Below are 27890 nucleotides of genomic sequence, written 5' to 3' on the forward strand. Positions count from 1 at the left end.
AGTTGGAGTGTCTGGTAGTGTTCCCTAGTCCTTTCTAGTCTTTGTGCTTTTGGTCTTTTTTGTTTTGTTTTGTCTTTTCTCCCTTCAGAGAGTCCCCCTTAAAATTTCTTGCAGGGCTGGTTTAGTGGTCACAAACTCCTTTAAGTTTTGTCTGTCTGGGAAACTTTTTCTCTCTCCTTCTCTCTTGAATGACAGCCTTGCTGGAGAAAGAATTCTTCACTGCATATTTTTTCTGATTCAGCACACTGAATATATCCTGCCACTCCTTTCTGCCCTGCCAAGTTTCTGTGGATAGGTTTCTGCAAACCTGATCTGTGTTCCCTTGTAGGTTAAGGACTTTTTTTCCCTTGCTACTTTCATGATTCTCTCCTTGCCTGACTATTTTGTGAATTTGAGTTATGATATGCCTTGTTGATGGTCAGTTTTGTTGAATCTAATGGGAGTCCTCTGTGTTTTCTGGATTTTGAGGTCTGTGTCTTTCCCCAGGTGAGGAAAGTTTTCTGCTATGATGTACTCACATAACCCTTCTACCCCTTTTTCTCTCTCTTCATCTTTTTGGGACCCATATGATTTTGATGTTACTTTTTAATGAGTCGCTGATTTTTCTAATTCTTAAATCATGCTCTTTTGCCTTAGTCTCCCTCTTTTTTTCTGCTTCATTATTCTCCACAAGCTTGTCCTCCATGTTGTTGATTTACTGCTCTGCCTCATCCATCTTTGCTGCCGTGGCCTCCATTCATGATTGCAGCTCAGTTATAGCATTTTTTTATTTCTTCCTGACTATCTTTTTCTTCTTTTATATCCTCAGAAAGAGATTCTAATCTTTTTTTGACCCCAGCTATTATTCTTATTATCATGAGTCTAAATTCTGGTTCAGACATCTTGCTTGTATCTGTGTTGATAAGTCCTTGGCTGTTGTTTCTTCCTGCTCTTTCTTTTGGCATGAATTCCTTCATCTCATCATTTTGAAGGAAGAAAGGGAATTAATAAGGGAAAAATTTTAAAATTAAAAAATTAAAAACAACACAGACACAGAAACAAAAATCAAATAAATGATGCTAGGTCATATGTCTTTTGGTCTGGTTGTTGTAAAGAGCTTGATAGATTAGAGAAGAAAGGAAAAAAATAGAGACAAAGGAAAAAAATGGAAAATGTTTGCAAATTTAAAAAATAAATACAAAGAAATAGAACAAAATGAAATTATGGAGGTAAAATAGAATTTGAAATATTTTCAAAAAAGTGGAAATATAGTAGAATAAAATTAAAGAAAAATATTTTTAATAAAAATAAATTTTTCTTTTTCTGTATTCAAGCAAAAGAAAAGAAAAAACGAATAGCTGGACCAGTGAAAAGTGAAATTACATGTTTCCTCTAGAAGTCAAACTATGAAGCACTTTATAAAAGTCCTTAAACTAAGCAGGCAGAGGGGTGTTCCTGAAGAGCCAGGTTTTCCCTGTTGGGCGGGGCCTAGTGTAACAGCTCCATTCTCCACCAGATGGTGCTGCTTAGCTTACTGGGTTGGATTATAGTGCTTGTAGGTGTGTATGCACATGCGTGGGAGGGATGAAAATGGCCTCACCCAGCTACCCAGCCTCTAGTATCCAAACTCTGTTTCCCCAATCAGCAATAGCACACCTGTCCTTTGTCTTTGGCTTCCATCCACTCTCTGCTTTTACACTATGACCAAGCTGTCAGGTTGCCAGGCGGCACCTCCCTCCTGAGTTTTATCTCAGATGCAGCTGTGTTTCCCGACCCCTCACTTCTGAGGGACTGCAGATTTGACCTGTTATGACCCTCTACGGGATGGTCTCACCCAGCAATGGCCAGGTGCTGGCCTCCCCAGGGATGTTCATGGGACCATGCTGTTGCGGATGTCCAGAGACTGCAGCTGGGTCCAGCCCACCCCAGAAAAAGTTCATGCAATCGTGTAGCAGCAGTATTTCAGGGAGTATGGAAAATCACAACACACATCTGGCACCAGGCTTCACCCTTAACGACCTTGTTCCAGCACCAGCAAATGTGATTGCTCTCCAGACTCCATTACGACCTTTGCCTGTGGGGTGGCCACACAGCCTGTACCAGATGTCCTCCCAGAAGGGGAACCACCTCTCTCCGTGTCACAAGGACCCCCTGTACCTCACTCTGCTCCTGGAGATTTGCCTTTCCCACCAGAGTACCACCAGGTATCTAGCTGTGGAGTTCAGACTGCACTCCCCCTGTTTATAGAGTCTTAATGGAATTTAAACCCTCTCCTTTCTCCTTTCTCCCTTTTTAGTTCATTCCCTGTGGCTGTTTCCACTTTTCCACTTTCTCTCCACCTCTTTTGTGTGTGTGGGTGCTTTTCCCATACTGTCCCCCCGACTGCATCCTCTCTCTGCAAGCAGAAACACTCCCTGCCCTCCACGGCTTCTCTCCCCCAGTTCACCTTTTTGTGCTGCATACCTGCTGGGCTCTGTGATTCAGGTTGTGCAGATTGTTGTGTTACTCCTCAAATCAGTTTTCTAGGTGTGCAGGATGGTTTAGTGTTTATCTGGCTGCATTTCATGGACACGAGATGCCAAAAACATTCCATGCTGTTCCACTATCTTGGCTCCTCCCCTGCCCATTTCTTTACTGGATTATTTACTCTTTGGGTGTTGAGTTTGCCAAGTTCTTTATAGATGTTAGATACTAGTCCTTTATCAGATATGTCCTTTGCAAATATCATCTCCCATTCTATAGGCTGCCTTTTAGTTTTGCTGATTGTTTCCTGTGCTGTAAGGAAGTTTTTTTATCTTGATGAAGTTGCAATAGTTCATGTTTGATTTTGTTTCCCTTGCCTCTGGAGACATGTCTAGTAAGAAGTTGCTGTGGCTGAGGTCAAGGTGGTTGCTACCTGTGTTCTCCTCTAGAATTCTGATGGTTTCTTGGCTTACATTTAGGTGGTTCTCCATTTTGAGTTTATTTTTGTGTATGTTGTAAGAAAGTGGCCCCATTTCATTGTTTTGCCTGTTGCTGTCCAGTTTTTCCAACACCACTTGTTGAAAAGACATTTTCCCATTGCATATTCTTTCCTACTTTGCCAAAGATTAATTGTTCCATATAGTTGTGTGTTCAATTCTGGTTTTCTATTCTGTTCTTTTGGTCTAGGTGTCTGTTTTTATGCCAGTACCATGCTGTCTTGATGAATACAGCTTTGTAGTATAACTTTATGTCTGGAATTGTGATACCTCCAGTTTTCTTTTTTTTCAAGATGGTTTTGGCTATTTGGGGTCTCTTGTGGTTCCATATGAATTTAGGGTTGTGTGTTCTAGCTCGGCAAAGAATGATGGTGGTACTTTGATGTGAATTGCATTAAATTTGGGTAATTTAGACATTTTAACAATATTTTTCTGCCAATCCATGAGCATGGAATGTTTTCACATTTCTTTGTATCCTTTTCAGTTTCTTTCATAAGTGTTTTCAGACTCCAAATTTTTTACCTGTGCGGTTAGGTTTATTTCTAGGTATCTTATGTTTTTTGGTGCAGCCGTAAGTGGGATCAATTCTTGATTTCTCTTTCTACTGCCTCATTATTGTTGTATAGAAATGCAGCACATTTCTGTATGTTGATTTTATATCCTGTGACTTTATTGAATTTGTATATCAGTTCTAGCAGTTTTCTTCTGGAATCTTTTGGCTTTTCTGCATAGAGTCTCATCTCATCTGCAAATAGTGCAAGTATTACTTCTTCCTTGCCAATTTGGGTGCCTTTTATTTCTTTTTGTTGTATGACTGTTGAGGTAGTACTTCCAGTACTATGTTAAATAACAGTGGTGAGAGTGGATACCCCTGTCTTGTTCCTTAGTCTAGAAGGAAAGCTCTCAGTTTTTCCCCATTTAGGATGATATTAGCTGTGGGTTTTTCATATATGGCCCTATGATGGTGAGGTATGTTCCCCTTACCCTGCTTTGTTGAGGGTTTTAATAATGCATGGATGTTGCACTTTGTCAGATGTCTTTTCTGCATCTATTCAAATGATCATGTTCTTATCCTTTTCTTAATCAATCACTTTGATTGATTTGCAAATATTGAGCTACCCCTGCAGCCCAGGAATAAATCCCACTTTTTGGTGGTAAATAATTCTTTTAATGTATTGTTGGATTCAATTTTCTAGTATCTTGTTGAGAATTTTTGCATCCATGCTCATCATAGATATTGGCCTGTAATTTGCCTTTTTAGTGGGGTCTTTGGTTTTGGAACCAAGGTAACGCTAGCTCAATATAATGGGTTCAGAAGATTTCCTTTTATATATATATATATATTTTTTTTTTTAATTTTATTTTTTTTTCTTTTGGAAGAGTTTGAGAAGAGTAGGTATTAACTCTACTTTAAATGTCTGGTAGAATTCCCCCTGGGAAGGCATCTGCCTTGGACTTTTGTTTGTTGAGCGATTTTTGATTACTGATTCAATTTCTTTGCTGATTACAGGTCTGATCAAATTTTCTATTTCTTCCTGTTTCAGTTTTGGTAGTTTGTATGTTTCTAGGAATTTGTCCATTTCTTCCAGATTGCCCAGTTGGTTGGCATATAATTTTTCAGAGTATTATAATTGTCTATATTTTTCTGGTGTTGGTTGTGATCTCTCCTCTTTCACTGATGATTTTATCTATTTGGGTCCTTTCTCTTTTCTTTTTGGAGTCTGGCTAAGGGTTTGTGAATTTTGTTAATTCTTTCAAATAGTCAGCTCTTACTTCCATTGATCTGTTCTGTTTGGTTTTTTGTTTGTTTCTATATCATTTATTTCTGCTCTTATCTTTATTATTTTCCTTCTTCTTCTGGCTGTAGGCTTCATTTGCTGTTTCTTTTTTAGCTCCTTTGGGTGTAAGGTTAGGTTTTGTATTTGGGACCTTTCTTGCTTCTTGAGATAGGCCTGAATTGCCATATATTTCCCCTTATGACTGCCTTTGCTATATCCCAAAGTTTTTAGATTATCATGTTTTCATTTTCTTTTGCTTCCATATATATATTTTTTATTTCTTTAATTTCTGGCCAACCCATTCTTTCTTTAGTAGGAATTTCTTTAACCTTTATGTACTTGAGGACTTTGTAAATTTTTCTTGCAGTTGACTTCAGGTTTCATAGCATTGTGATCTAAAAATATGCATAATATTCTCTCAGTCTTTTTATACTTGCTGAGGACTTATATGTGACCCAGTATGTGGTCTATTCTAGATAATGTTCCATGTGCATTGAGGAGAGTGTGTATTCTGCTGCTTATCTGTTAAGTCCATCTGGTCCAGTGTGTCATTCAAAGCCCTTGTTTCCTTACTGATTTTTTGCTTACATGATCCATCCATTGTTGTAAGGGTGGTGTTAAAGTCACCTACTAACATTGTATTATTTTCAATAGCGTATTTACATTTGTTAAATTAATTGATTTCTATATTTGGGGTCCCACGTTGGGGACAAAAGTATTTACAAATGTTAATGCTTCTTGATGGATAGACCCCTTAATTATGATATAATGCCCCCCCCCTTTTTTTATCTCTTTACAATCTTTGTTTTAAAATCTAATTTGTTTCTTGTAGGTATGGCTACTTTGGTTTTTTTGACATCCGTTAGCATCATAGATGGTTTTCCATCCCCTCACTTTCAATCTTCAGGGGTCTTTGGGTCTAAAATGACTCTCTTGTAGGCAATATATAGATGGATCTTGTTTTGTTTGTTTGTTTTTTGTTTTTTGTTTTTTTATCCGTTCTGATGCCCTGTGTCTTTTGATTGGATCATTTAGTCCATTTACATTCGGGGTCACTATGGAAAGATACAAATTTAGTGCCATTGTTTTACCTGTAGAGTTGGTGTTTCTGGTGATGTTCTCTGGTCTTTTCTAGTGTTTGTTGCTTTGGTCTTTTTTTTTTCTCCACTCAGAGTCCTCCTTAAAATTTTGTGCAGGGCTGGTTTAGGTGGTCATGAACCTTTTAGCTTTTGTCTGGGAAATTCTTTATCTCTCTTTCTATATTGAATGACACCCATGCTGGATAAAGAATTCTTGGCCACATATTTTTCCCATTCAGCACGTTGAGTATTTCCTGCAACTTGTTTCTGGCCTGCTATGTTTCTGTGGACAGATCTGTTGCAAAACTGATTGTCTTCCCTTGTAGGTTAAGGACTTTTTTTACCCTTTTGCTGCTTTCAGGGTTCTTTCCTTGCCTGCATATTTTGTGAATTTGACTATGATATGCCTTGGCAATGATCAGCCTTTGTTGAATGTAATGGGAATTCTCTGTGCTTCTTGGATTTTGATGTCTGTTTTCTTCCAAGATTAGGGAAGTTTTCAGGTATAATTTGGTCAAGCATACCTGGTTGGCTCAGTCAGTTAAGTGTCCAACTTTGGCTCAGGTCATGATCTCACAATTCATGAGTTTGAGCCCTGCGTCAGGCCCTGTGCTGACAGCTCAGAGCTTGGAGTCTGTTTCAGATTCTTTATCTCACTATCTCTATTTCTCTCTCTGCTCCTCCCCCACTCGTGCTCTGTCTCTGTCTCAAAAAAATAAACATTAAAAAAAATTTTTTTTTTTTTTAATTTGGCCAAATAAACCTTCTGCCCTCTTTCTTTCTCTCTCTTCATCTTCTGGCATCCTATGATACGAATGTTAATGTTATTGCCTTTTAATAAGTCACGAGTTCCTTAAGTCTGCCTTCATGGTCCATGACCTTTCTTCCTCTCTTCATTTCATCTGTGCTATTTTCCATGATTTTATCTTCTGTATCACTGATATGCTGCTTTGCCTCTGCTGTCCTTGATTTTATGGCCTCCATTTGTGATTGCATCTTAGTTATAGTATTTTTAATTTCAGCTGGACTAGACTTTAGTTCTTTTATCTTTGCAGTAAGGGATTCTCTAGTGTTTTCTGTGCTTTTTTCAGGCCCAACTAATGATCTTATAATTGTTTTAAATTCTAGTTCAGACCTCTTACTTATATCTGCATTGATTAAATCCCTGGCCATCATTTCTTCCTGTTCCTTTTAGGTGAATATCTTTTAGATGAATTCCTCCATCTTGTCATTTTGGAGACAGAGGGAAACAAAAGCAAAATAAAACCTAAAAATTGAATTAAATTAAAAATTAAAAATAAAGTACACGAAGGAAGCTAGATCCTACGTGTGTTTTAGTCTGCTTGTTATGAGAAGCTTGATAGAAAAAAGGTAGAAAGAAAGAAAAGGAATGGATTACATTACAATTTTTAAATACATATATAAAATTAACAAATATGTACAAAATTTTTAAAAACTTAAAAATTGCTTTCTCTATCAGCAAAACAAAATAGTGAAACAAATACAAAAAACAAACAAAGGAAGCAAGATTCTTTTTCCCTTAGAGGTGAAGCTTTGCAGCAGTTTATGATCAGTAGACTAAATCACTATGGATGAGGGGTTTGTGCTGGTCTTCTGGGGGAGGAACCTGCTACTCTGATTCTCAGGTGCAATTGCTGTAGTGGAGACGTGCCTGCAGGGAGCAGGAAGGTAGTGCTTGGTGTAGTGGCTTCTGTCTGCTTGGTGGTGCTGTTTAGCTCACTGAGGTAGTTCAAGCTGGTGGATAAGGGGAAGACATTCTTTACCCTGTTCTCTCTTGGGAGCAAGAAATGAAGCCATCCCTGTTCAGTGAGCCATCAGAGACACTCAAACAGTGACCCCACCTGTGTCCCTGGTTTCCATCAGATCTCCACCTTCATCTTGTCTCTGAGCTGTCAGCCTGCCAAATGCCACAGCACTCCTGTTTTTTAACTCAGGCATGGCTGTGTTTCAAAACCCCACGCTACAGAGACCCTTGTAGCAGGGACCCATACTGGTCTTCTGGGGGGAGGGTAATACTGCATTGTGGCTAGTGCCGTCTTGTCATTGAAGACCGTAGAAGACCGTCACCCAACCGTGCATTGTATCAGAGTTTATGGTAAATCGCAACACATAGCTGGTGCCAGGGATTGCTGCTCTCAGTCACCATCTTTGTTCCTATTATGGTGAGCGGGATAGCTTGATGATGCCCACAGGGTCCTTTGTCTGTGGAGAGGCTATATCATTCTCCAAAATGCTCTCCAAACAGGAGAATCACTTCTCACCGTGTGACCCTAGGGACCCTCAGGCTTTCTGCTACTGGGGCTCAACACTGCTCTCCCACCAGAACACAGCTCAGCTCCCCACGCATGAACCACAATTTCATAGACCTCCAAAACTTTGGAATCTGCACTCCGTTGTTTATAGAAGACTGGCGGTGTTGTATTTTTCCTTGTCAAAGGTTTTGGGGAGTAGTTTTCTTGTACAGTCCTCTGTGCATGTTTTCATTCTTTTTTTTTTTTTTTTTCTGTGCTTTATCTCTCCTCCTTCTCTCTCCTTATTCCCAACACAGTCAGGGCTCCTTCCCCTGGGGTTTGACTGCAGCCCTTTTCTCCCATGAACTCTACCCAGGTCCTACCTTCTACGAGTAGTTTTTCTGGTTTGTAGAAATGCAGCTTTGTTCTCTAAGATTTCCAATTGATTTCTTGGGTGTTCAGAATGATTCAATATTAATCTAGCTGTTGAAGTGAAGAGATGAGCTTAGGGTCACCCTGCTCCTCTGCCATCTTACCTTCCTGCAAAATTACTGTTTCTTTAAAAGGTGAGTTTTCCAGGGCACCTGGGTGGCTCGGTTGAATGTCCAACTCTTGATTTTGGCTTGGGTCATGATCCCAGGGTTGTGGGATCCAGCCCTGCATTGGGTGAGCATGCTCTCTCTCTTAAAAAAAAAAAAAAAAAAAAAAAAAAAAAGGCTTTTCCAAACTATTTTTGCAAATGTTGTATTCCTTGTCATGTGTGACCATGATGTCTCTGTTCTACTATCTACATGTTTAGCCAGTGCCCTGACAGAGTTCTCCTTAAATACTTGGACCCAAAAGGAAAATACAAGTGTTTTGTCCCTTTAAATTCTTTCTTCAGACAGTAGAAATCACTTCTGTCTGAGTTTAAAATGGTCACTCTCTGTGCTGTTTCTTAAATGAATAACCAAACCAATCAGATCAAAATGTAAACCTAGATTTTGGAGGACAAAGCTCATCTGGAACTAACAAGCCACAGCAGGATATGGAACAGAATCTCAATTTCTAGCTTCTGCATGGCTGGGGCTTAGGGCTGATAACTACTATGCCAAGCATTTAAATTTACCAATATTTAAATGCCAAGCATTTAAATTTACCAGCCTCTTTCTTCTTCAGGGACTCCACTGATCACTTCAGATTTTCAACTAGAGTAGGTTTCCAAAATAGTGATTTTTGACAGTTTTTATCATTTCAGTATTGGTTTTGCTGGAGGGATGGATTCTTGGAGCTTCTTACTGCACCATTTACCATTTTGTGACTCTTTGTTTTCTACATTTCTGTGTCTTTATTTTTTTCTCCATTTCTGTGTTACTGGCTTCTTCTGTATTAAATAGGTATTGTTGGGCACCTGGGTGGCTCAATCGGTTAAGTGTCTGACTTTGGCTCAGGTCATGATCTCGCAGTTCGTGAGTTCAAGCCCCATGTCAGGCTCTGTGCTGGCAGCTCAGAGCCTGGAGCCTGCTTCAGATTCTGTGTCTCCCTCTCTCTGCCCCTCCCCACTCGTGCTCTGTCTCTCTCTCCCTCAAAATAAATAAACATAAAAAAAAATTTTAAGAATAGATATTGTTTATTCTACTGGTTTAACTCCTATATATTTTTGTGTCACTTTTTACTTACTTCCTTAGTGATCACTCTGGGATTATAAGTCCATTTTAACTTAAATCATTTTAGTTCACATTAGTACCAACTTAATTTCAATTGTATACAAACATATTGCTCCAGTATGGCTATGTTATCTCCCCATGCATTTGTGGTACCATTTTCATATATATTATGTCTTTATAAGGTCGTCAATTTTAAGCCCTTCAACACAATTTTGTAATTACTCTTCTATGCAGTTATGAATAGAAGATTCAACTGCATACATGTCTGACCTGTTAGAGACAGATTGTCAGTTTTTTGTTTGTTTGTTTGTTTGTTTGTTTTGGTCTGGGATGATCTTAATTTCACCTTCATTTTTGAAAGATAGTTTTTATGGACTTAGAATTATTGGTTGATGGTCTTTGATTTTGAATAAGTCATTCCATTGCTCATGGGCCTTCATGATGTCTGCGGAGAAGTCAGTGGTTAATCTAAATGTGGATCCCTTAGGAGTAATTTTTTTCTACTACATTCATTTAATTTAATTTTAATTCCAGCATAATTCACATACAGTGTTATATTAGTTTCAGGTGTACAATATAGTCATTCAACAATTCCATAAATCACACAGTATTCTCATGATGACAAGTGCACTCCTTAATCCGCATCACCTATTTTACCCATCCCTCTGGTAACCATCAGTTTGTTCTCTATAGCTGGGAGTCTGTTTCTTGATTTGCCTCTCTCTCTCTTTCCCCCTTTGCTCCTTTTTGTTTGTTTCTTAAGTCCCATATATGAGTGAAATCATATAGTATTTGTCTGTCTCTGACTGACTTCTTTTGCTTAGCATTATACTCTTTAGGTCCCTCCACGTTGTTGGAAATGGCAAGATTTCGTTGTTTTTTATGGCTGAATGATATTCCGTTGTGTATATAAACTACATCTTCTTTATTCATTCATCTGTAGATGGACACTTGGACTGTTTCTGTAATTGAGCTACTGTGAATAATGCTGCTATATACACAAGAGCACATGTATCCCTTTGAATTAAGGTTTTTGTATTTTTGGGGTAAATACCCAGTAAGATGATTACTGGATCATAGGATAGTGCTATTTTTAACTTTTTGAGGAAACTCCAACCTGTTTTCCACAGTGGTACACAAGTTTGCATTCGCACCAACAGTGCAAAGGGATTCCTTTTTCTCCACAGCCTCATCAACACATGTTTCTTGTGTTGTTGATTTTAGCCATTCTGACAGGTGTGAGGTCTCACTTTAGTTTTGATTAGCATTTCCATGATGATGAGTGATGTTTTCATGTGTCTGTTTGCCATCTGGATGTCTTCTTTGGAGAAATGTCTGTTCATTTCTTGTTCACATTTTTAATTAGATTATTATTATTATTTTTTTTTTTTTTTACTGCTTTCAATGTATATATAAGTCTGGCTTTTGACAGTTTGACTTTGATGTGACTATGTGTGAATCTCTTTTTGTTTATTGTAATTGAAATTCATTGCTTCTTGGATAAGTAGATTACTATTTTTCTTTAAATTTGGGAACTAATTGGTCTTGAAATAGTTTTGAAATGTGCCCCTTTCTCCTTTCCTTCTGGGACTCCTTTACTGTACATCTGGTGCACTTGATGGTGTTTCAGTGGACTCTGACATTTTGGGTTTCTTTCTTCTTCTTTCTTTCTTCTTTCTTCTTCTCTTCTCCTCCCTTCTCCCTTCTCCTCCTCCCTCCTCCTCCTTCTTCTCCCTCCTCCCCCTCTGTCCCCCCCATCCTCCCCCTCCCTTCTCCTCCCTTCTCCCCCCTTCTCCCTTCTTCTCCCTTCTCCCGTCTTCTTCTCCCTTCTTCTTCTCCCTTCTTTTTCTCCCTTCTTGTTCTTCTCCCTTTTTCTTCTTCTCCTCCCTTCTTCTCCCCTCTTCTCCTCTCTTCTCTTCCCTCCTCCCTCTTCTTCTTCTCTTTCATCCCTCAGATTAGATCATCTCAATTGATCTATCTTCAAGTTATTTGTTATCTTAGTTATCTTCCAATTATTTGTTGACCTTATTTAGTGGCTTTTAAATTTCAGTTATTGTACTTTCTGTCCAGAAGTTTTATTTGGTTTCTTCATTGAAATTTTTTCATACGGTGAAATGTTATTCTCATGCTTTAAAAAAATTTTTTAAACATGTGTTTTCATTTGCTAAGCATATTTATAACAGTTATTCTAAAGTTTTTATCATGTAATTCCAACATTTGAGCTCCTTGGGAACAGTATCTAGTGACTGTTTTGTTTTGTGTGGACCATACTTTCTTCTTTCTTTGCATGATTCATAATTTTTGTTAAAAACTAGTTATTTTATTTTTTGACAGTTTTAGAATTCTTCCACATTTAAATACACATGCAGCAATGGCTCTACAACGCAAGTTGTAAAAACGGATTAATCCACAAATTACACGTTCTGAAGAAAAATTTGCCCTTAAATAATTTTAAAAATACTGAGACCCATACATTCCCAACTTAAACCCTCATCCACACAAATTTACATTATTTATAAATAAGTCACAGGCTAGCCCTGAATTACATTTGTCACAAATTCACTCTAGAGCAACACAGACCAAAATACCATTGAAGCTAAGTAACATAACACAAGTTAAATTTTAAACTTACACATGACAAAAGATACCAACATGACACATTAAAGAAGGTAACCTAATGCAGTAAATCTATAGCAATTTTGATAAACGCCATTGGAGTGCAACACAGAGCTAAGTTGCAACATGTAAGGGTCCAAGGGTCATTTCCCTGCAGCCACAGCTCTTGGTGCAGGGATTTCCTAGGATGTAGGAAATGACACAGGATGTAGGAAATGACACAGTCCCCACCCCTGAACAAGTCCAGATTCTTTCTTTGGGGTCAGGGTCTGCAAGCGCCTGTCAGCTCCAGCCTCTGGCTGCTTGCCCCTACCTTGGGAGAGAACAGCAAGCGGACAGGCTGAGGTGGGGCTACAAGCCCCTGCTGTCTGCCATCACACCCCAAACCGGACATCTTCCCAGTCTAGGCCAACACTGCCTGAAATCCAGCGACAAGCATTTGTACCTGGACATCATGTGTTGTCCTGGCAAGTACCATGGGTCTCCCAGACCCCGAACAAGATGCTCTTTGAGTGAGGCCCCATGGTGGCCACTGGGGTGCACAGCCCAGGGTGCCCACCAGAGTTGGGATCCAGGAGCTGCCCACTGCTGCTTGGCTTCTGCCTGAAAACCCCATTTGGCGCTGAATAAACCAGGTCTCCTGGGGGCTGGACTCATTTTGAGCCACTAGCCAGAACCTGCCAGCTTTGTCCATGCGAGGCCAGTGGGAGGCCACTCATCATCTGCCCCACCGGCCCTGAATGACTGGCTGTGCCAGCCACCTCCCAAAGCATCTGTCCTGGCTCCCAACAGTGCTGTTGTGACTGTGGCAGGTCAGCTAGGCTGCAGCTCAGGGGAGGCCCTCCTTCCTCTGACAGCATTGTGGGGGAGGCGCCCACCAGTGGAAGACGTAGGAAAGGCGCAGCTGCATGTCCTGCTTGCACAGGTGGTCCTCTCCCGTCAGGGCCTTGCGCTTCTCCAGCATGTTCTCCAGGCTCAGCTTGCGTGTCACTGGGTATAGGTCGCTACAGCCGCTGGACTTCGACTCGGTGTGGAAGCAGGGGTCGTACTCGCGCCGGACACCCATCGACGCCGGCCAGGCGCCCAGGGACACCTCCTCGCTGTGCCACGTGTGCAAGTGCTCAAGCTGCGGCACAGGTAGTGCACCAGGTCCGCTGAGAGCGCAGAGCCACTGCTCGGCGTGTACGGCAGGTAGTAGTCACAGAGCTGTCAGATGGCTTTGTGGCAGTGGCGCCGAGGCTTGGCGCTGCCGCGGCCTAAAAGGAAGCCCCAGTTGAGACGGTGACCGTGCCTGGGGTCACGTGTGCGCAGCTCTGCCAGCAGCTCGCCCAGCCCCGCAAACGCGTCGGCATCCGCCTTTAGTATGAACGCAAAGGCCATGTGCCCTCCAGCCAGACCAGCGTGGCCGGTACCTTGGCCGTGAGGTTCTCGCACACGTGGTGCAGCACGGGGAGCAGCAGGTCACCGTGCTGTGCCTGCTCGCGTGCCAGGGCTAGCCGCTCCTCGGCGCCCAGGCTGCCTGTGCCCACTGGCAGAATGTGCCCACATGTCACCCTGGCTGCTGGGCCGTGTGGCCGCCTCCTTTGTGTGGTGCACCACACAGTGCCGTGCGGCCGCCCACGGCGCACGGGCCAACGGTACCACCAGGAGGGTGGTGGCCCGTGCTGGCCCAGCGGGAGGAGGGCTGCGGCCTCTGGCAGGCTAGGGCCAAGAGCTGCACAGCAGGCCAGGTAGAGAAGTCCGGCACTGCAGAGCACCAGGCCACCCAGGCCCAACACTGTCTAGTGCCACCAGGTGTGGTATAGTAGCTTCAGGACACTCCCCTGGGACATGCCAGAGGCCCTGACCCGGCGGCACAGGCAGAATCTGCTGGCAGTGGAGGCTGAGGGCCAGGGCAAAAACTAGTTATTTTACATAATATAATGTAGGGACTCTAGAAATCAGCCCTCCCCTCTCCTCCCCACCCCCCCCCCCCCCACTTCCAAAAGTTTGTTAGTTTGCTGTTTGATTACTTATCTGGATCAATACAATGCATTCCCTATTCTGTCTAGTGTGGAGCCAACAATATTTTTGGTCAACTTCATAGTCAACTAGTGATTGGCAGAAACTTCAAAGCAGTGCCGGGCCACCTGGGTGGCTCAGTTGGTTAAGCGTCTGACTTTGACTCAGGTCATGATCTTGCGGTTTGTGAGTTGGAGCCCGGCATCAAGCTTTGTGCTGACAGCTCAGAGCCTGGAGCCTGCTTCGGATTCTGTGTCTCCCTCTCTCGCTGCCCTGCTTGTGCTCTTGCCCTCTCTCAAAAATAAAAATAAACATTAAAAAAAATTAAAAAAAAAAAAAAACAACAACAACTTCAAAACAATGCCTTAAAGCAATGAATCGTCCCCATTTGAAAAGAGGCTCTGTGTACATGTTGCAGCATGCCCTCGGTGCTCTGGTGGTTTATAGTTCTTTCTTAGCCTTCATTTCCTGCTTGTGAGAGATTAGGGTCTTTTACATTGTCTTCCTGAGCTTCCATGTCTGCTTGCATGTGTGTTCTGCCCTCTAGACCTCTACGTGTAACCATTTGTGCACATCGATTCCCTGGATTTTCCGATATAATTTTCTTGGCCATCTTTCTAGCCCTTCCTAGTGTTTCTGCCTGAGGCAGCTGCAATTTGACACAATCGCTGTTATTTATTTTTGACTAACAGCCAGATGTTTCCTCTCTGTGTGAACTCTCAGTCAGTTCAAAGCTGGTGAATGGGCATTTCCAGGAAGCTTCCAGACAGGTCAAACAGTGACAGTTCTCTGGTGGGCTTTTTTGGAAACTTCCCAAACAATTGTCCCTTCAGTACCTACTACACTGGGGTTTCTTTCCTTTTCCCTTTCCTTTCCTTTCCTTTCTTTCTTTTTCTCCCTTCCCCCTCCCCCTCCCCCTCTCCCCCCCTCCCCCTCCCCTTCTCTTTAATTGCTCTTGCTCTTAGGCCTCTAAGTTTTAAGACTACCACTGATCTGTGGAGGTGACTAGGAAAGAGCATCCTCAGAGCTCACAGTTCTTACTGAGATTCACTTGTTGTTCTTGAAGAAATGCTCTCCAGCTTCTTGAAGCCTTGGGTAATTTCCAAAGTTTAGAAAAAGTTGACGTTGACCATTTTGCCACTGTTGTCTCCCCCCACCCCCCCCACCCCCACCCCACCACACCCCTCTCAGAGTGGATATTCAGAAGTCCTTACTTGACTGTTCCTAAAGTGTTCTCCAAGACACTTTTGAGGAACAAGTTTAGAGTTTGAAAAAGTGGGCTGAAAATACACAGATTCTTGCCAGGTGAGCCAATTATTTAAAATAAATCTCTTTCTCAGGAATCTAGTTTTGGAAGCAGGAGGTGAGAAAATGAGTCTTACTTACAAAAACCTATGAAAATAATGCATATGGTCTATGTATTTTTAACATGGGTTCTAAAAAATTCAATGAAAAAGAAGAGTTTTTTAAAATCAAATAGTGCTGAAACAACTGAAGAACAAAATAGAAACAAACGCACTGAATCTAATACTTCACACAAAATATTTACTTTATATAGACATCCATTTAAGAATGCTAAAACTATAAAATTTATAAAAGTATGAGTAATTTTAGCAGTATTGGGGGTAGACATAGTTTTATATATATGTAACATAAAAGGCTTGAGTCATTACAATGGATAAGTTAGAGTTATCATAATTAAAATTTTCTGCTTCAGACACTCTGATGATTGATTTCCTGTGTCCAGCTTGGCTAAGCTATCCAGATGTTGCTGTGAAGGTACTGTTTTAGATGTGATTAACTTAAAAAAATTTTTTTTAATGTTTTTGTTTATTTTTGAGAGAAAGAGAGAGAGAGAGAGAGAGTGGGGGAGGGGCAGAGAGTGCTGCAGGGCTCAAACTCATGAACCATGAGATCATGACCTGAGCCAAAGCTGGATGCTCAACTGACTGAGCCACCCAGGTGCCCCTAGATGTGATTAACTTTTGTAATCAGTTGGCTCTCAGTAAAGCAGATTATCCTCCATAATGTGGGTTAGCCACATCCCATCAGTTGAAGGTCTTATGAACAAAAACTGAAGTTTCTCAAGAAGAATGAATTCTACTTCAAAAACATAACAATTCTGAGTGAATTTTCAGTCTTTTGCCCTGCAATGGAGATTTCGGACTCAATACTGCAACATCAAATTCTACCTTAATTTCCTATTTGCTGGCCTCCCCTATAGATTTCCAACTTGCCAGCCCACACAATCATGTGAGACAATTTTTTAAAAACTCTTTTAACACCTCCCACCCCACACACACATAGGTATCTCTGGGGAGCCCTATGCACATCCTAAGAAAAGGAAAAGGAAAACTAGAGAGTGGGGAAAAACATTTTAAATATATATCTTACAAAGGGTTTATATCCAAAATATATAAAGTACTCTTTTAATCCAGTAATATAAAGATCCATAAAGAAGGGGAACAGATTTAAACAAATACTTTGTAACATGAGATCAAGAAATGGTCAATGAGCATATCAAATTATAATGAACATTATTTGTCATTAGAGAAGTGCATATTGAAATATCAATATAATTATACTACACACCAACTAGAATTACTAAAATTATATAACTGACAATTATAAATATTGCTAAATATGGAGCACTTAGAATTTTCACATGTTTCTGGTTAATGTAAAATTTATAACCACTCAAATATTTTTGATGGTTTTTTATAAACTCAAATTTACAATTATGATATGAGTCCACTGGGTATTTACCCACGGTAAATGAAAATTTTTGTCCACAAAAGACTTATATTGGTATTTCATAGCAGCTGTATTAATAATAATTATAAACTGGTAATAATGTGAATGTCTGTCAACGGGTAAATGAATGAACACATTGTGATATATCTGCACAATGGAATGCTAATCAGTAAAAGGAAACAAATTTCTGATATATGTAAATATATAGATGAAGTTCTAAACGTGTTTAGACACAAAAGAGAACGTATGTTAATACAGTTCCACTCATGAAATTTTAGAAAAGGGAAAAAGCAAATTGTAATTTGTAATTATAGAAGACAAGTCCATTTGGGACTTGGGTGTTAGGGGGTTGACTGCAAAAAGAATTTTGAGGAATGATGGAATACCTTTACTTCCTAATTCTGGTAGTGTTTACATTGCTGTACATAGTTTTCGAAACTCATGTAACTCTACACTTAAAATGAACACATTTACGTGAACTATATTTCAATAAGGTTTATACTAAAAATCATAAATCTGTTAAAAGGCATCGAAGATTTGCATAGGTACTGGCAATTTTGGAAGCCAAACTTTAAAAAGAAGGAATGCTCAAAGAAGCGAGCCTATCATCGATGCTGCTTTTTCCTCAAATTATAGGAATTGCCAATTCTGAAAGGAGGTGCTGACATGGTACAAAACCAAGCATCACTTTCTGTGGAGTCAATAGTAGTACACTGACAAATACTGCAGTAATTGGCCCTAGGAAGGAGGTGAGACCTTGGGCAATAACCCACTTTCAGTCGGGACTCTGAAAGGCGTGAGGCTGAGGTACATGTACAATTTCCATTGTACAGTTTTAAGCCAAGCTTCAGATCATATATTCCTTAGATGAGTCCGCCTACTGTGGGATCTCCAGCTCCTTTAGCCTATCTTCCTAACAGAAGCATGAGCAAATCCGATCTGGAGAAAGGTCCCATCACCCAGAGTCTCTAATTATATCTACAGTTTTTCACATTAAATATCACAGTATGGGGCACCTGGGTGCTCAGTCAGTTAAGTGTACGACTCCAGCTCAGGTCATGATCTCACGGCTCATGAGTTCGAGCCCTGTGACGGGCTTTGTGCTGACAGCTCAGACCCTGGAGCCTGCTTCAGATTCTGGGTCTCCCTCTCTCTCTGTCCCCATCCCCCACTTGTACTCTCTGTCTCTCAAAAACATTAAAAAAAAAGTTAAATACCACATTAATATATCTGACAACTAGATGAGTATATGGACAGGTGAGGGGGGATGACAAAATACCAAGAACTTATTTTAGATAACCAAGAAAGCCAAATAATGGAGTTCACAGACATGGACTTTAAAACCATACAAATGGATTTGTTAGGCTAAAACACATAATAGCTGAAAATAATATTCACTTAATAGATAAGATGTAAAGGAAAAGAGAGTAAAAAATTTGTCAAAAGAAAATATTACAGTGATGCCATAGAGAAGCAAAAAGATGGATGTCAGAAGAAGGACCATAAGAGATATGTGGACTATATAGTGAAAAAGACTGATTGGAGTGAAGAACAGGGTGGAGAGAGAATGGGGCTGAACACTACTTAAAGACATGCTGGCTGAAGAATGTTAGAAGATTGAAGAAAGATCAATCTGCAAATTTTTAAAAAAAGTTTTATAAACATAAATTTATGAAGGTAAATTAAAACATACGTAAGTATATTACAGCAAAGCTAGTAAAAATTAATGACAAGGAGAAAGTCTTCAAAACATCCAAAGAGAAGAAACATTGTGTTTAAAGGGGGAACATGGGACACCTGGGTGACTCAGTCGGTTAAGTGTCTGACTCTTTATTTCAGCTCAGGTCATGATCTTTCAGTTTGTGAGATCGAGCACCATATAGGGCTCTGTGCTGAATGTGGAGCCTGCTTGGAATTCTCTTTCTCCCTCTTTCTCTGCCCCTCCCTGACTCGCATGCACACGTGTCTCTTCCTTTCTCTCTCTCTCAAAATAAATAAACATTAAAAAGGGGGGGGGACATAACATTTACAAGTGACTTGCTAACAGAGATGATGGAAATCAGAATGCAATGGAATAATGTATTCAAAGAACTAAAAGAAAATAATTGCCAACTTAAACCTGTGTATCAAGTCAATCTATCAAGATTAAGTAAAAATAGCAACATTTTTGGACCTATAAGGCCAAGAAATTTCACCATTAGGTCTTCACTAAAGAAAATATTAAAGGGGGTTGTTTGTGCAAAGTTAAGATTCCAGAGGCAGTATTAGAAATTAAAGAATAAACAGGAACAGAATGGATATATAAATGGGTAAGTCTAAATTACTGTTGATTGTATAAAATCATCATCATCATTATCAATCACACCTGCCTAGGCCTAAAATATATGCAGAAGCAAAATATATGAAAAAATAAATCAAAATAAATGGAATAAAAATTTTTGAATTTCCCTTAATTGCTCAGGAAATGTACAGATTTTGGTTTAAAATTTTTTTTAATGTTTATTGATTTTTGAGAGAGAGAGAGACAGAGCATGAGTAGGGGAGGAGCAGAGAGAGAGGGAGACACAGAACCTGAAGCAGGCTCTAGGCTCTGAGCTGTCAGCGCAGAGTCCAACGCAGGGCTCGAACTCACGAACTGTGCGATCATGACCTGAGCCAAAGTCGGATGCTTAAGTGACTGAGCCACCCAGGCACCCCCAGATTTTGATTTTAGTAAGGGGTACATGCTGGAATCTGTAGGGAACCCCTAAGACATTAGTATGGGAATGTGTAAGAGATAATAAAAGGAAAAATGGAATAATAAAAATTAAGCCAAAACAAAGCAAGAGGATTGAAAAAGTAATAGTGCAAGTGAGATAAATGTGACTGTATCTCTATTTCATGGATTTAAGTCAAATGTATCAATAATTATAATAAATATTAACTATAAATTCTCTAAAAGGCAAACACTGCTACAGCTCAATAACAGAATAGCAAATAATGTGATAAAAATGTGCAGAGAACTTCTTAAATTTATTTATTTAAATATAGTTGAATATAACATGATATGAATTTAAAGTTTACAATGCATTGATTAGATACAGTTGTATATTGCAATATGTCTAACATCTTAGCATTAGCTAATACTTCCATCATATCACATAACTACCATTTCTTTATTGTAAAAACAATTAAGGTCTAGTCTCTTAGCGCTTTTGAAGTTTATAATACAATATTGTTGATTATAACCGCTCTACTATACATTAGATCTCCAGAATGTGTTTATCTACTGGTTTCAAGTTTGTACCCTTAAATATCCCAGTTCTCCTACTCCTCAATCCCTGCTAACCTCAATTCTATGCTCTGTACAAGTTTAGCTTTTTAAGATTCCATATACAAGTGATATAATGCGGTGTTTCTCTTTATCTCTCTAACTTACCTCGCTTAGCATAATGCCCTCAAAGTCCATCCATGTTGTTGCAAATGGCAGGATTTCCTTCTTTCTCCTGGCTGAATAGTATTCCACTGTATGTGTACACATACACATACACACATCCACATCCACATCTTCTTCATCCATTTACCCACTGAGGGACACTTAGGGTGTTTCCATATGTAAAAATGCTGTAGTAAATACTGCAATGAATATGGAATTGCAGGTATCTTTTTGAAATCCTGATTTCATTTCCTTTGGATGTATACCCAGAAGTGGGATTGCTGGATCATATGATCACTCTATGTTTTGTATTTTGAACTTCCATACTGGTTTCCATAGTATCTGTACAAATTTACATTCCCACCAATAGTGCACTAGGTAGGGTTCCTTTCCCACACATTTTCACCAACAGTTGTTATTTTTTATCTTCTAGATGATAGTATTCTAACAGGTGTGAGGTAATATTTTATTGTGGTTTTGACTTAGATTTTCCTGATGATTAGTAATGGTGAACACTTTTCATGTACTTGTTATCTATTTGTATGTCTTCTTTGGAAAAATACCTATTGAGTTACTTTGCCCATTTAAAAAAAATTTTTTTACATTTTTTTATTTTTCAGAGAGAGTGCAAGTGTGGGAGGGGCAGAGAGAGAGCGGGAGACACAGAATCTGAAGCAGGCTCTAGGCTCTGAGCTGTCAGCACAGAGACTGATGTGGGGCTCGAACTCACGGACTGTGAGATCAGGACCTGGGCGGAAGCCAGACACTTAGCCAACTGAGCCACCCAGGCGCCCCTACTTTGCCCATTTTTAATTTGATTTTTTTTGTTATTGGCTTGCGTGAGCTTTTGGATATTTTAGATATTATCCCATATGCAATATATGGCTTGAAAATATTTTTTCTCCTTTTCTGTAGGTTGACTTTTCATTTTGCTGATTTTTTCTTTTCCTGTGCAGAAGTTTTTTTGTTTCATGTAGCTTCACTTGTTTATTTTTGCTTTTCTTGATTATGTTTCTGATGTCATATACAAAAAAAAAAAGTCATTGCTAAGACCAATGCCAAGTGAATTCTTCTCTGTGTTTTCTTGTAGGAGATTTGCAGCGTCAGGTCTTATGTTTATGTTTTAATTTATGTTGAGTTATTTTTAATGAGTGCTGTAAGATCGCGGTCTGATTTCATTTTTTTGCATGTGATGATCCACTTTTTGCATCACCATTTGTTGAAGAGGCTTTCATTTCCCCATTGAGTGTTCTTGGACCATTGTCAAATATTAGTTGACCATATCTGCAGGGGTTTATTTCTGGGCTCTCTTCCATTGGTCTAAGTGTCTATTCTTATGTCAGTACCATACTATTTTAATTACTAGAGCTTTATTATAGTGTGAAATCATGAAGTGTGATGTCTCCAGCTTTGTTTTTTTCCCCCCGGAATTGCTTTGAATATTTGGGGTCTTCTCTGGTTTCACACAGATTTTAGAATTATTTTTTTCTCTTTCTGTGAAAATTGCCTTTATGATTTTGATAGGGATTATATTGAATTTATAAATATACTTAGTGGCATGATATTTTAACAATATTAATTCTCCTGACCATGAGCATGGGATATCTTTCCATTTATTGTGTCTTCTTCAACATATTTCATCAAAGTCTTGTAGTTTTCATTGTGCTGAATGTCCACTTCCTTGGTTAAATTATTAAGTATTTTACTGTTTTTCATGCTATTGTGAATAGGATAGTTTTATTCCTTTTTTCATATATTTCATTGTTAGAGTATACAAACACAACTGATTTCTCTATGTTGATTTTATATCCTGCAACTTTCCTGAGCTTGATTGGTTCTACAGGTTTTGGGTTGAGTCTTTACTATTTTCTACATATAAGACCATATCACCTACAAATAATGACAATTTTACTTCTTTTCTAATTTGGATGCTTTTTATTTCTTTTTTAAAAAATAATTTATTTTTTAATTTACATCCACGTTAGCATATAGTGCAACAATGATTTCAGGAGTAGATTTCTTTTTTTTTTTTTTTTAAGTTTATTTATTTTTGACAGAGACATAGTGTGAGCATGAGCTGGGGAGGGGGCAGAGAGAGAGGGAGACACAGAATCTGAAGCAGGCTTCAGGCTCCAAGCTGTCAGCACAGAGCCTGACGTGGGGCTCGAACTGATGAACTGTGAGATCATGACCTGGGCCGAAGTTGGACGTTCAACCGACTGAGCCACCCAGGCACCCCTCAGGAGTAGATTTCTTAATTCCCCTGACGCATTTAGTCCATCCCCCCCTCCCACAACCCCCGAGTAATACTCCATTGTGTGTGTGTGTGTGTGTGTGTGTGTGTGTGTGTATACACCACATCTTCTTAATCCATTCATCCATAGATGTACATTTGGACTCCTTCCATACTTTGGCTATTGTCAATAGTGCTGCTATAAACATTGGAGTGCATGTGCCCCTTTGAAACAGCATACCTATATCCCTTGGATAAATACCTAGTAGTGCAATTGCTGGGTTGTAGGGTAGTTCTCTTTTTAAGTTTTTGAGAAACCTCCATACAGTTTTCCAGAGTGGCTGCATTAGTTTTCATTCCCACCAGCAGTGCAAAAGAGATCCTCTTTCTCCACATCCTCGCCAACATCTGTTGTTGCCTAAGTTGTTAACTTTAGCCATTCTGACAGATGTGAGGTGGTATCTCATTGTGGTTTTGATTTGTATTTCCCTGATGAGTGATGTTGAGCATTTTTTCATGTGTCAGTTGGCCATCTGGATGTCTTCTTTGGAGAAGTGTCTATTCATGTCTTTTGGCCATTTCCTCACTGGATTATTTGTTTTTGGGTGTTGAGTTTGATAAATTCTTTATAGATTTTGGATACTAAGCCTTTATCTGATATGTCATTTGCAAATATCTTCTCCCATTCCATCAGTTGCCTTACAGTTTTGCTGATTGTTTCCTTCACTGTGCAGAAGCTTTTTATTTTGATGAGGTCCCACTAGTTCATTTTTAGTTTTGTTTCCCTTGCCTCCAGACACATGTTGAGTAAGAAGTTGCTGTGGCCAAGGTCAAAGAGATTTTTGCCTGCTTTCTCCTCGAGGATTTTGATGGCTTCCTGTCTTACGTTTAGGTCTTTCATCCATTTTGAGTTTATTTTTGTGTATGGTGTAAGAAAGTGGTTCAGGTTCATTTTTCTGCATGTTGCTGTCCAGTTTTCCCAGCACCACTTGCTGAAGACACTGTCTTTATTCCATTGGATAGTCTTTCCTGCTTTGTCAAAGATTAGTTGGCCATACATTTGTGGGTCGATTTCTGGGTTCTCTATTCCGTTCCATTGATCTGAGTGTCTGTTTTTGTGCTAGTACTATACTATCTTGATAGATGAGAGCTTTGTAATACAGCTTGAAGTCCAGGATTGTGATGCTTCCAGCTTTGTTTTTCTTTTTCAAAATTGCTTTGGCTATTTGGTGTCTTTTCTGGTTTCATACAAATTTTAGAATTGTTTGTTGTGGTTCTGTGAAGAATGATGGTGTTATTTTGATAGGTATTTCATTGAATATGTAGATTGCTTTTGGTAGTATTGACATTTTAGCAATATTTGTTCTTCCTATCCAGGAGCATGGAATATTTTTCCATTTTGTTTGTCTGTCTTCTTCAATTTCTTTCATAAACCTTCTATAGTTTTCAGTTTATAGATTTTTCACCCCTTCAGTTAGATTTATTCCTAGGTATTTTATTGTTTTTGGTGCAATTGTAAGTGGGATTGATTCCTTGATTTCTCTTTCTGGTCTTCATTGTTGGATGTATAAGAATGCAACTGATTTCTGTGCATTGATTTTATATCCTGCAACTTTACTGAATTCATGGATTAGTTCTAGCAATTTTTGGTGGAATCTTTTGGGTTTTCCATGTAGATTATCATGTCATCTGCAAAGAGTGAAAGTTTGACCTCCTACTGGCCAATTTGGATGGCTTTTATTTCTTTGTGTTGTCTGATTGCAGAGGCTAAGACTTCCAGTACTATGTTGAATAACAGTGGCAAGACTGGGCATCCCTGTCTTGTTCCTGACCTTATGGAGAAAGCTCTCACTTTTTCCCCATTGAGGATGATATTAGCATTGGGTCTTTCATGTATGGCTTTTGTGATCTCAGGTATGATCTTTCTATCCCTACTTTCTTGAGGGTTTTTGTCAAGAGAGGATGCTGTATTTTGTCAAATGCTTTCTTTGCATCTATTGGGAGGATCATGTGTTTCTTGTCCTATCTTTTATTGATGTGATGTATCACATTGATTGTTCTGTGGATATTGAGCCAGGCCTGCATCCCAAGTATAAATCCCACTTGGTCATGGTGAATAATTTTTTTAATGTCTTACTGGATCCGGTTGGCTAATATATTGTTGAGGATTCTTGCATCCATGTTCATCAGGGAAATTGGTCTATAGTTCTCCTTTTTCATGGGGTCTTTGGTTTTGGAATCAAGGTAATGTTGGCTTCATAGAAAGAGTTTGGAAGTTTTCCTTCCATTTCTATTTTTTGGAACAGCTTCAAGAGAAAGATGTTAACTCTTCCTTAAATGTTTGATAGAATTCCCCTGGAAAGCCATCTGGCCTTGGACTCTTGTTTTTTGGGAGATTTTTGATTACTAATTCAGTTTCTTTACTTGTTATGGGTCTGTTAAATATTTCTATTTCTTCCTGTTTCAGGTTTGGTCATTTCTATGTTTCTAGGAATTTGTCCATTTCTTCCAGATTTCCCATTTTATCGGTGTGTAATGCTCATAATATTCTCTTATTATAATTTGTATTTCTGCTGTGTTGGTTGTGATCTCTCCTCTTCATTCTTGATTTTATTTATTTCGGTCCTTTCCTTTATCTTTTTGATCAAACTGGCAAGGGTTTATCAATTTTGTTAATTCTTTGAAAGAAGCAGCTTCTGGTTTCATTGATCTGTTCTGTTGTTGGTTTTTTTTTGTTTGTTTGTTTTTTGTTTTTGTGTGTGTGGTTTTTTTGTTTGTTTCAATAGCATTGATTTCTGCCTTAATCTTTATTATTTCCTATCTTTTGCTGGTTTTTGGTTTATTTGCTGTTCTTTTCCAGCTTCTTAAGGTGTAAGGTTAGGTTGTGTATCTGAGACCTTTCTTCCTTCTTTAGGAAGACTTGGATTGCTATATACTTTCCTCTTATGACCGTCTTTGCTGAGTCCCAGAGGTTTGGGGCTGTGGTGTTATCGTTTTAATTGGCTTCCAGGTGCTTTCGAATTTCCTCTTTAACTTCTTGGTTATCCATTAATTCTTTTTTTTTTTTCAACGTTTATTTATTTTTGGGACAGAGAGAGACAGAGCATGAACGGGGGAGGGACAGAGAGAGAGGGAGACACAGAATCGGAAACAGGCTCCAGGCTCTGAGCCATCAGCCCAGAGCCTGACGCGGGGCTCGAACTCACGGACCGTGAGATCGTGACCTGGCTGAAGTCGGACGCTTAACCGACTGCGCCACCCAGGCGCCCCTCCCATTAATTCTTTAGTAGGATGGTCTTTAGTCTCCAAGTATTTGTTATCTTTCCACATTTTTTCTTGTGGTTGATTTCGAGTTTCATAGCATTGTTGTCTGAAAATATGCACGGTATGATCTCAGTCTTTTTGTACTTGTTTAGGGCTGATTTGTGTCCCAGTGTGTGATCTATTCTGGAGAATGTTCCATGTGCACTGGAGAAGAAGGTGTATTCCTTCTGCTTTAGGATGCAACTGCTTTAGGATGCAATTTTCTGAATATATCTGTTAAGTCCATCTGGTCCAGTGTGTCATTCAAAGCTATTGTTTCCTTGTTGATTATCTGTTTAGGTGGCCTGTCCATTGCTCTAAGTGGGGTGTTGAAGTCCCTACAATTGTGGTATTATTATCAATGAGTTTCTTTATGTTTGTGATTAATTGATTTATATATTTGGGTGCTGCCACATTTGGAGCGTAAGTGTTTACAATCGTTAGATCTCCTTGGTGGATAGACCCCTTAAGTATGACATAATGCCCTTCTTCATTTCTTGTTACAGTCCTTATTTTAAAGTCTAGATTGTCTGATATAAGTATGGCTACTCCAGCTTTCTTTTGTTGACCATTAGCATGATAGATGGTTCTCCATCCTCTTACTTTCAATCTGAAGGTCTAAAGTGGGTCTCTTGTAAACAGTATATAGATGGATCTTGTTTTCTTATCCATTCTGTTACCTTATGTCTATTTATTGGAGCTTTTAGTCCATTGACATTTAGAGTGAATACTGAAAGATATGAACTTTTTTCCATTGTGTTGCCTGTAGAGTTGGAGTGTCTGGTAGTGTTCCCTAGTCCTTTCTAGTCTTTGTGCTTTTGGTCTTTTTTGTTTTGTTTTGTCTTTTCTCCCTTCAGAGAGTCCCCCTTAAAATTTCTTGCAGGGCTGGTTTAGTGGTCACAAACTCCTTTAAGTTTTGTCTGTCTGGGAAACTTTTTCTCTCTCCTTCTCTTTTGAATGACAGCCTTGCTGGAGAAAGAATTCTTCACTGCATATTTTTTTCTGATTCAGCACACTGAATATATCCTGCCACTCCTTTCTGCCCTGCCAAGTTTCTGTGGATAGGTTTCTGCAAACCTGATCTGTGTTCCCTTGTAGGTTAAGGACTTTTTTTCCCTTGCTACTTTCATGATTCTCTCCTTGCCTGACTATTTTGTGAATTTGAGTTATGATATGCCTTGTTGATGGTCAGTTTTGTTGAATCTACTGGGAGTCCTCTGTGTTTTCTGGATTTTGAGGTCTGTGTCTTTCCCCAGGTTAGGAAAGTTTTCTGCTATGATGTACTCACATAACCCTTCTACCCCTTTTTCTCTCTCTTCATCTTTTTGGGACCCATATGATTTTGATGTTACTTTTTGATGAGTCACTGATTTTTCTAATTCTTAAATCATGCTCTTTTGCCTTAGTCTCCCTCTTTTTTTCTGCTTCATTATTCTCCTAGAGGACAAGTTTGTCCTTTATATTGCTGATTTACTGCTCTGCCGCATCCATCTTTGCCTCCGTGGCATCTATTCGAGATTGCAGCTCAGTTATCCATTTTTTACATTTCTTCCTGACTAGCTTTTTCTTCTTTTATATCCTCAGATAGGGATTCTAATCTGTTTTCAACCCCAGCTAGTATTCTTATTATTGTGATTCTAAATTCTAGATCAGACGTCTTGCTTGTGTCTGTTGATTAAGTCCCTGGCTGTCATATCTTTCTGCTCTTTCTTTTGGGGTGAGTTCCTTCATTTCATCATTTTGAAGGAAAAGGAATTCGTGAGATAAAAAAATTAAAATTATAAAATAAAAACAACACACACAAAAATCAAATAAATGATGCTAGATCCTAGTTGTGTTTTGGTCTAGTTGTTGAAAAGGGCTTGATAGATTAG

The 27890-nt window shown here is 39.3% G+C and overlaps 1 pseudogene; it reads right to left on the reverse strand.

The window, feature by feature from the left end:
• Window positions 1-13139: 13139 nt before the first annotated feature.
• Window positions 13140-14828, reverse strand: LOC109271855 (beta-1,3-galactosyltransferase 6-like; annotated as a pseudogene).
• Window positions 14829-27890: the final 13062 nt, after the last annotated feature.

Source organism: Panthera pardus, unplaced genomic scaffold (assembly GCF_024362965.1).
Source record: "Panthera pardus isolate Hobbes unplaced genomic scaffold, ASM2436296v1 HiC_scaffold_11, whole genome shotgun sequence".
Lineage (NCBI taxonomy): Eukaryota > Metazoa > Chordata > Mammalia > Carnivora > Felidae > Panthera > Panthera pardus.